Source organism: Coregonus clupeaformis, chromosome 33, assembly GCF_020615455.1.
Source record: "Coregonus clupeaformis isolate EN_2021a chromosome 33, ASM2061545v1, whole genome shotgun sequence".
Lineage (NCBI taxonomy): Eukaryota > Metazoa > Chordata > Actinopteri > Salmoniformes > Salmonidae > Coregonus > Coregonus clupeaformis.
Window position 1 is genome coordinate 442,500 of NC_059224.1, and position 11,245 is coordinate 453,744.

Below are 11,245 nucleotides of genomic sequence, written 5' to 3' on the forward strand. Positions count from 1 at the left end.
CAGCTTATCCCGAATAAGACCTTAAGCAGGATATAAGCTACTATCCGAATACTGTGCGCATGTAAATGTGGTCACTGTCATTGAGTCCCGACCCACATCTCGGACCAGTCCAACTTGATTGATAGGTTAGTGGGAGAGTAAACTGATGAAGTAAACGAGGGGTGACAGAAGAACCTGCAAGATACCCCCCTTGGTAGAACAAACCATTAAAGTGCACATGATTTCTCAAAAACAATGGAGAGAAAGGAAAGTAAGAAATGCTTCACCAATCACTCAGCTATGCTAAACCACACAACGTTCAAGAACGTTCTTTGGGAGGTGAGATGTCGTTCCGGAGGGGTCAGCGGTCCCTCCAGCTCTGCTCGACGATGGCTGAGACTCTCTTCGTACTCCGTTTGTTTTCCTGGTACAGCTGTGCCGCTTGGCTGTTTGCCGGACTGTTGGGATTTGGTTCGTCCCAGCAAAGACTGGAAAGACAAGGAAGAAGTTCCATGACCGAACAGCAACAATGAAACATGATGCAGGTAAGTTTAAAACTGTGTTTGGATCATAGACATTATGGATAGATTACACTATTGCAGGGTTCTCCAACTCTAGTGGAGCTACTAGCTGTGCAGGCTTTTGTTCCAGCCTTGCAGTAACACACCTGACCCAGCTACTTATGGTCCAGACTACAGAGAGAAGACCATGATTAGTTGAATATTTCAAGCAGGTGTGTTACTGCAGGGCTTCACAACCAGTAGCTCTCTAGGACAAGATTGGATAATCCTGCGCTAGTGTCATTGTCCACTGTACATGAGTTATGCATGTCACTTCCTTGAGCTACGCAAACACACTGTGTAGACATACTGTGCATATGTGGTCAGTTAACTTTGATAATGAGGTTGTCCATACAACATACCTGGATAGAGGTGAGAATTGATGATACATCATAGGTTGGACTCCAGCGATTCTGAAGAATATCGAGACATATACTGCCACCAGCATACACTGGGGGGATATAGGAAACCACAAGAACAGGATCAAAGCACAATAGTAACAAATTAGATTCCTAAAAGGAAAACAAGACAAATGGCATACCATTTGGATGAAACATCTTGGAGACGAATCTGACTGTGGGTGGTTTGTTTGGATACTCTTCCGTGAACTCCACTGTAAGTTTAAATGTGCCTGTAATGGATGGGAGAGTTGTGAGACGAAGAGCTGCAGCCAGTGAACCAACACCAATGGTATTTGACATGACATGTATAGGCTTCAGATGTCAGAATGCAGGCTGGCCTACTTACCATCCTCAAACGGTGTTCCCTCTGGCCTGCAATGAAAATAATGCATTGAATTACTTACTCTCAAAGAACCTACACGAAGTATCGTGAGGTTCCTGGTTGGAGGTTGTCGGAGAGGAGGAGGTTGTCGGGTGAGGTCGTCGGGTAAGCTTGGCTTTATACATAGTTTGGGCTTTGTCGAGTAAAGCTTAAAGCTTAAAGCTTAAACTATGTATTTAGATTGTAGTTAGGTATTGTAGGTAGTTATCGTGGGTTGTTGTATGTAATTATTGTAGGTTAGTATTGTATTCAATGAGCACGGTGAAGCACGAAGCTAGCTAGCTAACCCACTACCTGGACTAGCTGGCGGGTAGCTGCTGGCAACTATTAGCAACGGTATAGTTGTTTCAGGCCTGAGAGTGCCTGTAATTGCGCCAGCTGGCTTCCTACAATAATTACATACAATAATGCCTACCATTCAGCTGTTTTCTAACCTCATTGTCTGAACCGTTAACGTTAGGTAGTAAGTGGCTACTGTGCTTGAAATTTAGCTAGCTTGTTGCTACCTGGATAGCTACTAGTAAACAATAGCTGGAACGACCCTAGCGAACAGACGCTGAACTGGCTGAGTCAATTCAGTGGCTTGCTTTGCACTTGGCTAGCTAACAGTAGCTGCTAGGGGTAAGTTATAACCTACATTTGTGTTTTGTTTTTTCATATTGGTAGCCAGAGTCGTTCAAGGAATTCGGGACATGGGTGACTAGTTAACGTTAGCTTGGCTCTCTCTGTGTGTTCGTGCTGTGAAAGGAGGGGTTTCTCCTAGTAGCTAGTATGCTAACTATTCTAGCTAACTAACTGGCTGAATAAGTTGACAACGGACTCGCTCAAGCTGTCGGGACTAACCCACAACGTTAGACACGGACACGAACGATCTGCTTGGCGTGTTGACACACTGGTGGTTTGTTGTGGCCGAGTATTGGTGCTAAACCGTGTTGTTGGAGTCCGGCATGCTAGCTGGCTGTTGCGTCTTATGACTAGGTGCCCTGGACGATTTTCACGGAAGAATACTGTACCAAGTTAGCTAGCTGAATAAACTAAGTTAGTCTATTCCTAGAAAACATTGAACCGCTGTAGTTTACAACAATTATAGTTTCTGAGGTGGAAGTTGGGAGAGTTATATTTGGGTGTTGTGGTGAGGGAGGCCCCGCTCTCCTTTACCAGATGTTTAGTTCATTTCATTCCGATCTCGTTTGCATTATTGTAGCCATTTTCTGTAGCCTGTCAACTATGCCTCTGTCTATCCCTGTTCTCTCCTCTCCGCACAGGCTATACAAACGCCTCACACCACGTGGCTGCTGCCTCTCTAACCTGGTGGTCCATGCACGCACCACCCACGTGGAGTTCCAGGTCTCAGGCAGCCTCTGGAACTGCCGTTCTGCTGCCAACAAGGCAGAGTTCATCTCAGCCTATGCTTCCCTCCAGTCCCTCGACTTCTTGGCGCTGACGGAAACATGGATTACCACTGAAAACACTGCTACTCCTACTGCTCTCTCCTCGTCTGACCATGTGTTCTCGCATACCCCGAGAGCATCTGGTCAGCGGGGTGGTGGCACAGGAATCCTCATCTCTCCCAAGTGGACATTCTCTATTTTTCCCCTGACCCATCTGTCTATCTCCTCATTTGAATTCCATGCTGTCACAGTCACTAGCCCATTTAAGCTTAACATCCTTGTCATTTATCGCCCTCCACGTTCCCTTGAGAGTTCATCAATGAGCTTGAGCCTTGATAAGTTCCTGTCCTGAGGATGGCTCACTCCTCACAGTTCTGGGGGACTTCAACCTCCCTACGTCTACCTTTGACTCTTTCTCTCTGCCTCCTTCTTTCCACTCCTCTCCTCTTTTGACCTCACCCTCTCACCGTCCCCCTACTCACAAGGCAGGCAATACGCTTGACCTCATCTTTTACAAGATGCTGTTCTTCTTCTAACCTCACTGCAACTCCCCTCCATGTCTCCGACCACTACTTTGTATCCTTTTCTCTCTCGCTCTCCTCCAACACTACTCACTACTCAGATGGTAATGCGCCGTTGCAACCTTGGCTCTCTCTCTCTCCCGCTACTCTCTCCTCTTCCATCCTATCATCTCTTCCCTCTGCTCAATCCTTCTCCCTCCAATCTCCTGATTCTGCCTCCTCAACCTCCTCTCCTCCCTTTCTGCATCCTTTTACTCTCTATGTCCCCTATCCTCCCGGCCGGCTCGGACCTCCCCTCCAGCTCCGTGCCTTGATGACTCATTGCGAGCTCACAGAACAGGGCTCCGGGCAGCCGAGCGGAAATGGAGGAAAACTAGACTCCCTGCGGACCTGGCATCTTTTCACTCCCTCCTCTCTACATTTTCTTCATCTGTTTCTGCTGCTAAGGCCACTTTCTACCACTCTAAATTCCAAGCATCTGCCTCTAACCCTAGGAAGCTCTTTGCCACCTTCTCCTCCCTGCTGAATCCTCCTCCCCCTCCCCCCTCCCTCCTCCCTCTCTGTGGATGACTTCGTCAACCATTTTGAAAAGAAGGTTGACGACATCCGATCCTCGTTTGTTAAGTCAAATGACACTGCTGGTCCTGCTCACACTGCCCTACCCTATGCTTTGACTTCTTTCTCCCCTCTCTCCAGATAAAATCTTGCGATTGTGACGGCCGGCCGCCCAACAACCTGCCCGCTTGACCCTATCCCCTCCTCTCTTCTCCAGACCATCTCCGGTGACCTTCTCCCTTACCTCACCTCGCTGATCAACTCATCCTTGACCGCTGGCTATGTCCCTTCCGTCTTCAAGAGAGCGAGAGTTGCACCCCTTCTCAAAAAACCAACACTCGATCCCTCTGATGTCAACAACTACAGACCAGTATCCCTTCTTTCTTTTCTCTCCAAAACTATTGAGCGTGCCGTCTTTAGCCAACTCTCTTGCTATCTCTCTCAGAATGACCTTCTTGATCCAAACCAGTCAGGTTTCAAGACTGGTCATTCAACTGAGACTACTCTTCTCTGTGTCGCGGAGGCTCTCTGCACTGCTAAAGCTAACTCTCTCCTCTGCTCTTGTCCTTCTAGACCTGTCTGCCTGCTTTGATACTGTGAACCATCAGATCCTCCTCTCCACCCTCTCCGAGCTGGGCATCTCCGGCGCGGCTCACTCTTGGATTGCGTCCTACCTGACCGGTCGCTCCTACCAAGTGGCGTGGCGAGAAGCTGTCTCCGCACCACGTGCTCTCACCACTGGTGTCCCCCAGGGCTCAGTTCTAGGCCCTCTCCTATTCTCGCTATACACCAAGTCACTTGGCTCTGTCATATCCTCACATGGCCTCTCCTATCATTGCTACGCAGACGACACACAACTAATCTTCTCCTTTCCCCCTTCTGATAACCAGGTGGCGAATCGCATCTCTGCATGTCTGGCAGACATATCAGTATGGTTGACGGATCACCACCTCAAGCTGAACCTTGGCAAGACGGAGCTGCTCTTCCTCCCGGGGAAGGACTGCCCGTTCCATGATCTCGCCATCACGGTTGACAACTCCGTTGTGTCCTCCTCCCAGAGTGCGAAGAGCCTTGGCGTGACCCTGGACAACACCCTGTCGTTCTCCGCTAACATCAAGGCGGTGACCCGATCCTGTAGGTTCATGCTCTACAACATTCGGAGAGTACAACCCTGCCTTACACAGGAAGCGGCACAGGTCCTAATCCAGGCACTTGTCATCTCCCGTCTGGATTACTGCAACTCGCTGTTGGCTGGGCTCCCTGCCTGTGCCATTAAACCCCTACAACTCATCCAGAATGCCGCAGCCCGTCTGGTGTTCAACCTTCCCAAGTTCTCTCACGTCACCCCGCTCCTCCGCACACTCCACTGGCTTCCAGTTGAAGCTCGCATCTGCTACAAGACCATGGTGCTTGCCTACGGAGCTGTGAGGGGAACGGCACCTCCGTACCTTCAGGCTCTGATCAGTCCCTACACCAAAACGAGGGCATTGCGTTCATCCACCTCTGGCCTGCTGGCTCCCCTACCTCTGCGGAAGCACAGTTCCCGCTCAGCCCAGTCAAAACTGTTCGCTGCTCTGGCACCCCAATGGTGGAACAAGCTCCCTCACGACGCCAGGACAGCGGAGTCACTCACCACCTTCCGGAGACATTTGAAACCACACCTCTTTAAGGAATACCTGGGATAGGATAAAAGTAATCCTTCTACCCCCCCTTACCTTTTTGGGTAAGGGCTTGTAAGTAAGCATTTCACTGTAACCTGTTGTATTCGGCGCATGTGACAAATACAATTTGATTTGATTTGATTTAAACAAACTTCCGAGTTGAGATACGATGAGTGTCGGCGGAGTGTACCACCGATGACATCGAGTCACTATCAGTAAATACTTGTAAAAATGTCCATTCTTTAATGCTTTCCTTATACCTATGTTTGCCCTGTGTAACTGCAAGCTTTCTTTTGGTGCTGAAATCCATAGTTTTTTATAAAAGTAGCATTTTACACGACCTCTGCCAAGGAAGCCATTGTTTGTTAAAGGAGAAGGAGCAGGCCGTCTTTGCACGGCAGATTTCTTTGTTTGGGCAGGGGATGCATAGAATGCAATATACAGTATTTAAAAATATGGATTCCAAATCCAACTGACAACTCTATAACAATTAGGACAAGCACAGGTGCACAGTAAAGATTCAAGAATGGATATTTATAAAGGTATCGAGTGGTAGTGCACGTTTGAAGTCACTTTCTACTCCATTGGAAAACAGTGGATTACGGGGGGCAGGTTGACAAAAACTACAGATTTCAGCACCCAAAGAAAAACATGCAGTTACACAGGACAAACATATGCACAAGGAAGCATTAGAATTGACTTTCCTTTACAAGTATCAACTTGACATAGTGGTGGTACACTCTACTAGGCGCATCGCGCTAGAACCCTGTATGGAAGATATCCATATTACAGGGAGATGAACTAGAGATAACTTTGGGCTAGGTTACAACTGCCAACTTGGTGAGTCATGTAGGCAATAGTAGGTAGTAGTTTACTGGTACATCTAATTGTCCAGGTCTCTCTTGAAAAATAGATTTTTATCTCAATGAGAAAAACCTGTATAAACAATGGTTAAATAAAGAATATAAAGAATATTTTTCCATTTACATCGGTTACACTAAACTGTGCATAATGGATTAAGCACGTAGCTGGTAGAAGAGACTATGCTTCCTATAAAACTCCAGTTTCACCCTGTTGTTTAGATAACTACATTTTGTTGGGCTGCATCACCGCCATGTACAGCAACTGCTCCGCCCTCAACCGCATGGCGCTCTAGAGGGTGGTGAGGAAAGCCCAACGCATCACTGGGGCCACGCTGCCTGCCCTCCAGGACACCTACAGCATCCGGTGTCAAAGGAAGGCCAAGAAAATCATTTCGGCCCGGCTCCATGAGGGGGTTAAAGGGGGGGTTAGCCCCCTCAGTTCAAACTTGAGCCCACTCAGTTTTAGTTTAATGTCCCTATATAAAAATTGCTAAAATGTTTAAATGATTGAGTGACAGGTTGGCACAGAAAATATCTGTATCCCCGCTGCGCTGTGTCAGCACAATGGACAGGGCGCACCGTGGTGTGTGTAAGGGGGTTATGGAAAGCCACTGGGTGATTAGGTACGACTCCTTTGGGTTTCCATAAACAGCTGGAAAAAACGCTTCTCATCTCTGTGGTAGGCTAAGTGAATAACATGATATGCCTCCACCTCTAATATTTGATTTTGATTTATAAGGGCGGGCCTGCTGGGTCAAGTTTACTGTTGAAGCTGCTTCACTCAACTCTGCCTCACGCCCCACCATTACAGAGTTTAGTTAGCTTCTTAGCTAGCTGTAAAAAGGGTTAGTGTTATTAGCCTTAGCCTATTTAGCTAGCGCAAATACAGCTAATCTGCCACGATGATATCAGAAATTGGCTTCGCCAAAATACCCAAACAAAGGAAAAGGATAAGGAGAGCAATGAGCAGCAGCAGCAGCATCAAACCACGAGGTTGCCGCCAAGCCCAGCAGCGATGATGCTGCCGAGTTCCAGCTAGCTCCGTGTGCAGAGCCTACCCACCCTTTCACAAGTGGCGCCACGATAATGGCTCCATAGCTGCCTGATGATCTTGGAACAGTGGAGCTGCCCAGGTTAGCCTAGAATCCTACCCTAGCCACAGGTTCTGTCCAAAAACGTTAATTTAATAGCAACTGGTTCATAGGAAGAGAGTGGCTGGAATACTTGGTTACTGCAGATGCTGCATTTTGTTTCCCATGTCGAATGTTCTTTGTTGGGTCCAATGCTAACGCAGACAAGGACTTCACTCAAGCTGGGTATTCTAACTGTAAGAATGAGAGTACCAAAGGATTTGCTAGGCACACATCAAGCAATATTACTAAATGATTTGCTAGGCACGCATCAAGCATTTGAGACTGTTCTTGGATGCTGTCATTGGTGAAATGTCAGAACGATTCAGCGAACACAACAGCCAACTGGTGGAGGCCCTGTGTGCCCTTGACACAGAGAGCCATGACTTTCTAGATGTGAGAAAGGTGAAACCACTGCTGGATCTAAACAAAACAGATTTTGTGGAAGCTGAGTTTAGCGTTGCTCGCCTGTTTTTGCAGACTGAAATCGCCTGCTCTGGTTCTAATGAGGACAAATGGACCCCACTTGATATCCTGCAATGATTCTCTGGGCCTCTCTCCTCTACGCCGACCGTGGTTACTGCACTGAAACATGGACTGACTTTTGGGGCGTCCACAGCTACATGCGAGAACTCATTTTCCACTTTGACAAACATGTTCAGTCAGCACAGAAGATGCATGCAACACCCGAGGGAAGCTAATATAATCCAACTGGCATTTGATGGGGATCTTACAAGAAGATTTCTGGGATTATGAAATGATTGATTACTAAGGAAGTTCCACAGAGCATCAAGGAGGCTGCAACACTTTTGAAAGATAAGATTGAAACAATTTAGCTGGCTGGTTTTTAACAAAATCTTGCTTTAGTGTGTAGGGCGCTGTCCATGGAGCTGATAGAGTGCAGTGGAGATTGTGTGCCATTGAACCTGTCACTTCTTGGTCAAAAGCATTTGAACTTTCATGTTTATTGTGGTATAGCATGATAAGCAGTATTCAATATAATTCCAATGCTGGAACCCAAATGATGCCCCTGGGTATAGCTACATGTTGGTATGTTTCATCATAGAAATAGATACATTCTATTATGGTTTACTTGGTAGCCTATTGATTTTCGTTGCTGTAAATGTAACGGTGCGTATTGGAAAAGTGTTTGTTGAACTCTTGAGCTAGGGGCATGATTTTCCATGTTTGAAGCGGGCCTGTATAGGCCTACACTACCGGTCAAAAGTTTTAGAACAGCTACTCATTCAAGGGTTTTTCTTTATTTGTGTGCAAAGCTGACATCAAGGCAAAGGTGGCTATTTGAAGAATCTCAAATATAAAACATATTTTGATTTGTTTAACACTTTTTTGGTTACTACATGATTCCATATGTGTTATTTCATAGTTTTGATGTCTTCACTATTATTCTACAATGTAGAAAATTGTAAAAATAAAGAAAAAACCTTGAATGAGTAGGTGTTCTAAAACTTTGACTATAGTGTATTTATTTGGGAAGACAGCTGTGCATGGCTGCATCTCACTGTAGTAGGCTTTAGGCTGTGTTTTGGTTATTTGGATCTCTATTCGCCTTTAGTTTACTTAGTGTTTGTTTACTTTTAACTAACTTTATCGATCTGATATTTTGTTTACTAGGCCTACTACTTGGTACCATTGTTTTGTTCTGTTCACATTCGCAGTTGTGTCGGTATTCTAAGCCAAATTGCTATTCTGTTTTTTTGTTTCATGCATGAATAACTAGGCTACTACTTTCAACATTTAGTTTGCATTATTTTGGTAAGACAGCTGTGTGTATGGCTGCATTCACATTCGGCAATTCACCTATTACAAACAGCCAATCTATCTTGTAGTATATATTCATTACCAAAACGGCCTTGCTGTTGCGTGCTGTTCATTGTGCTGATACAGCGCAGCAGAGATAGGCTACAGATTTCAAAAGCACTCAATGATCTCGGAGTCTCGGCATTTGAACTTTGTTTATTGTGGTATAGCATGATTATATAAGCAGAATTCAATATAATTAAAATGCAAGAACCTCCAAAAATGTAGACCCCTTGCCGATTTCAACTGCCCCCTTTGTCACTTTATACTGGCGCTGGGTCTTCAAGGACCTCAGTCGCCCGAATTCACTCCGCTACGGTTAGACAGATTGAGACGTACAGCTGCATCAAAGCCAAGACCGAGAGACTAAAAAACAGCTTCTATTACCAGGCCAGACTGATAAACAGCCATCACTAGCCATCTACCGGGTGATGCACACTCACACAAGCTAATCACATACACACACACATCATACTCACGAACACACGTACATACACACTCACCACTCCTACATACACACTCACAACGATGCTGTTCCATGTTATAGAGACATTGAACCACTGGCCACTTCCCGTTTCACACTATGTATTTAAATGTTGTATCCCCGACATAGCTTATTCTAATATTTCTACTACTGTAAATTGTATTTTAGTTACACTGTTTATACACACCGCATATTTATTTATATACTGAATTATTGACGCTCACTGTAATATATCTACTGCTGTACATATCATTCTTAGTTTATCTTGTGTAAATTCCCCCGGTGTACATATGTATAGATTGCATTTTGATACTGCTACAGTGCTATTTCTGTTCATTGGATTCGTCCCACCGTTCCTGATTTCTTGACTTTTTTTTTGGGCTACATTTTAATTGTTTTACATTTGACTGCATTGTTAGGAGCTAGTAACGTAAGCATTTCGCTGCACCACTACAAAACCTGCTAAACTGCGTACGTGACCAATAAACTTTGATTTGATATGCAAATATAAGCAACTTTTCATACCCAAATATAACAGCATTCCACACCATGATGTTGTTCTCAGAGGGAGCGCCACTGACGCCAGCTGGGGGATCTTCTTGCAATCTGTCAGATGCATGAGAAGAGAATAAATCAATACAAAGTGACTAGGGGACGGAGTGTTACGATGTATCAACATATTTGTAAGCAGCGCTGTATCCAGATCACTATGTAGGTTTGTCAAACAGTAAACAAGCTCAATGCCTTGACACCCCCGCAACAAATCACCTTTTGAAATCCCTCATGAGTCGCCTTCTCGCTGGAGTGGACATCACTGAAGATTATGCACGTATCCTTTCGGGTCTATAATGTTTACATGCACTATCAACGCATATACAGTAAAGTTATGTTTTGACATGAATTTCACCCCTTCTTCCTGACAACAAAACACCTTTTCTTTGTATACCCCATTAGAGAATTAGCGGCGATACCACATTCTCAAAATAGGTAGCAGGAGTTTTCTGTGGTCGTTCACAAAGGCGCACACAAACGCACAAAAAATACATTATTGGAATGTATTTTCAAAATAAAGCATTGACAAAATCTACAATAATGTCCATCAGCGTGGCTAATATTACATGCCTAGAGATACTTCTAATGCACACCCCTATTTCTAGGTGTAAAATGGAACGGACTCCGCTGGACGCGTGGCTTTGGAACGTGAAGGGTTGTACAAAAAGGTTGACCGCAGAGGCGACAAGGTGACGCGCACGAGTGCATAGACATTCAAGATTGCTCTCAAGGGATGGCATGTACTTTTAGGACTACACTTAGTATGCATGGGCAGAACAACTTGAAATAGATTTCAAGTCACACCTTGGAGGATGGCCTGGTGTCAAGAAGGGCACCGAGGAAGCCACTTCTCTCCAGGAAAAACATCAGGGACAGACTGATATTCTGCAAAAGGTACAGGGATTGGACTGCTGAGGACTAGGGTAAAGTCATTTTCTCTGATTA

At 45.4% G+C, this 11,245-nt stretch overlaps 1 pseudogene; it reads right to left on the reverse strand.

Annotated features, from left to right (window-relative positions):
- Positions 1-340: 340 nt before the first annotated feature.
- Positions 341-11,170, reverse strand: LOC121558901 (annotated as a pseudogene).
- Positions 11,171-11,245: the final 75 nt, after the last annotated feature.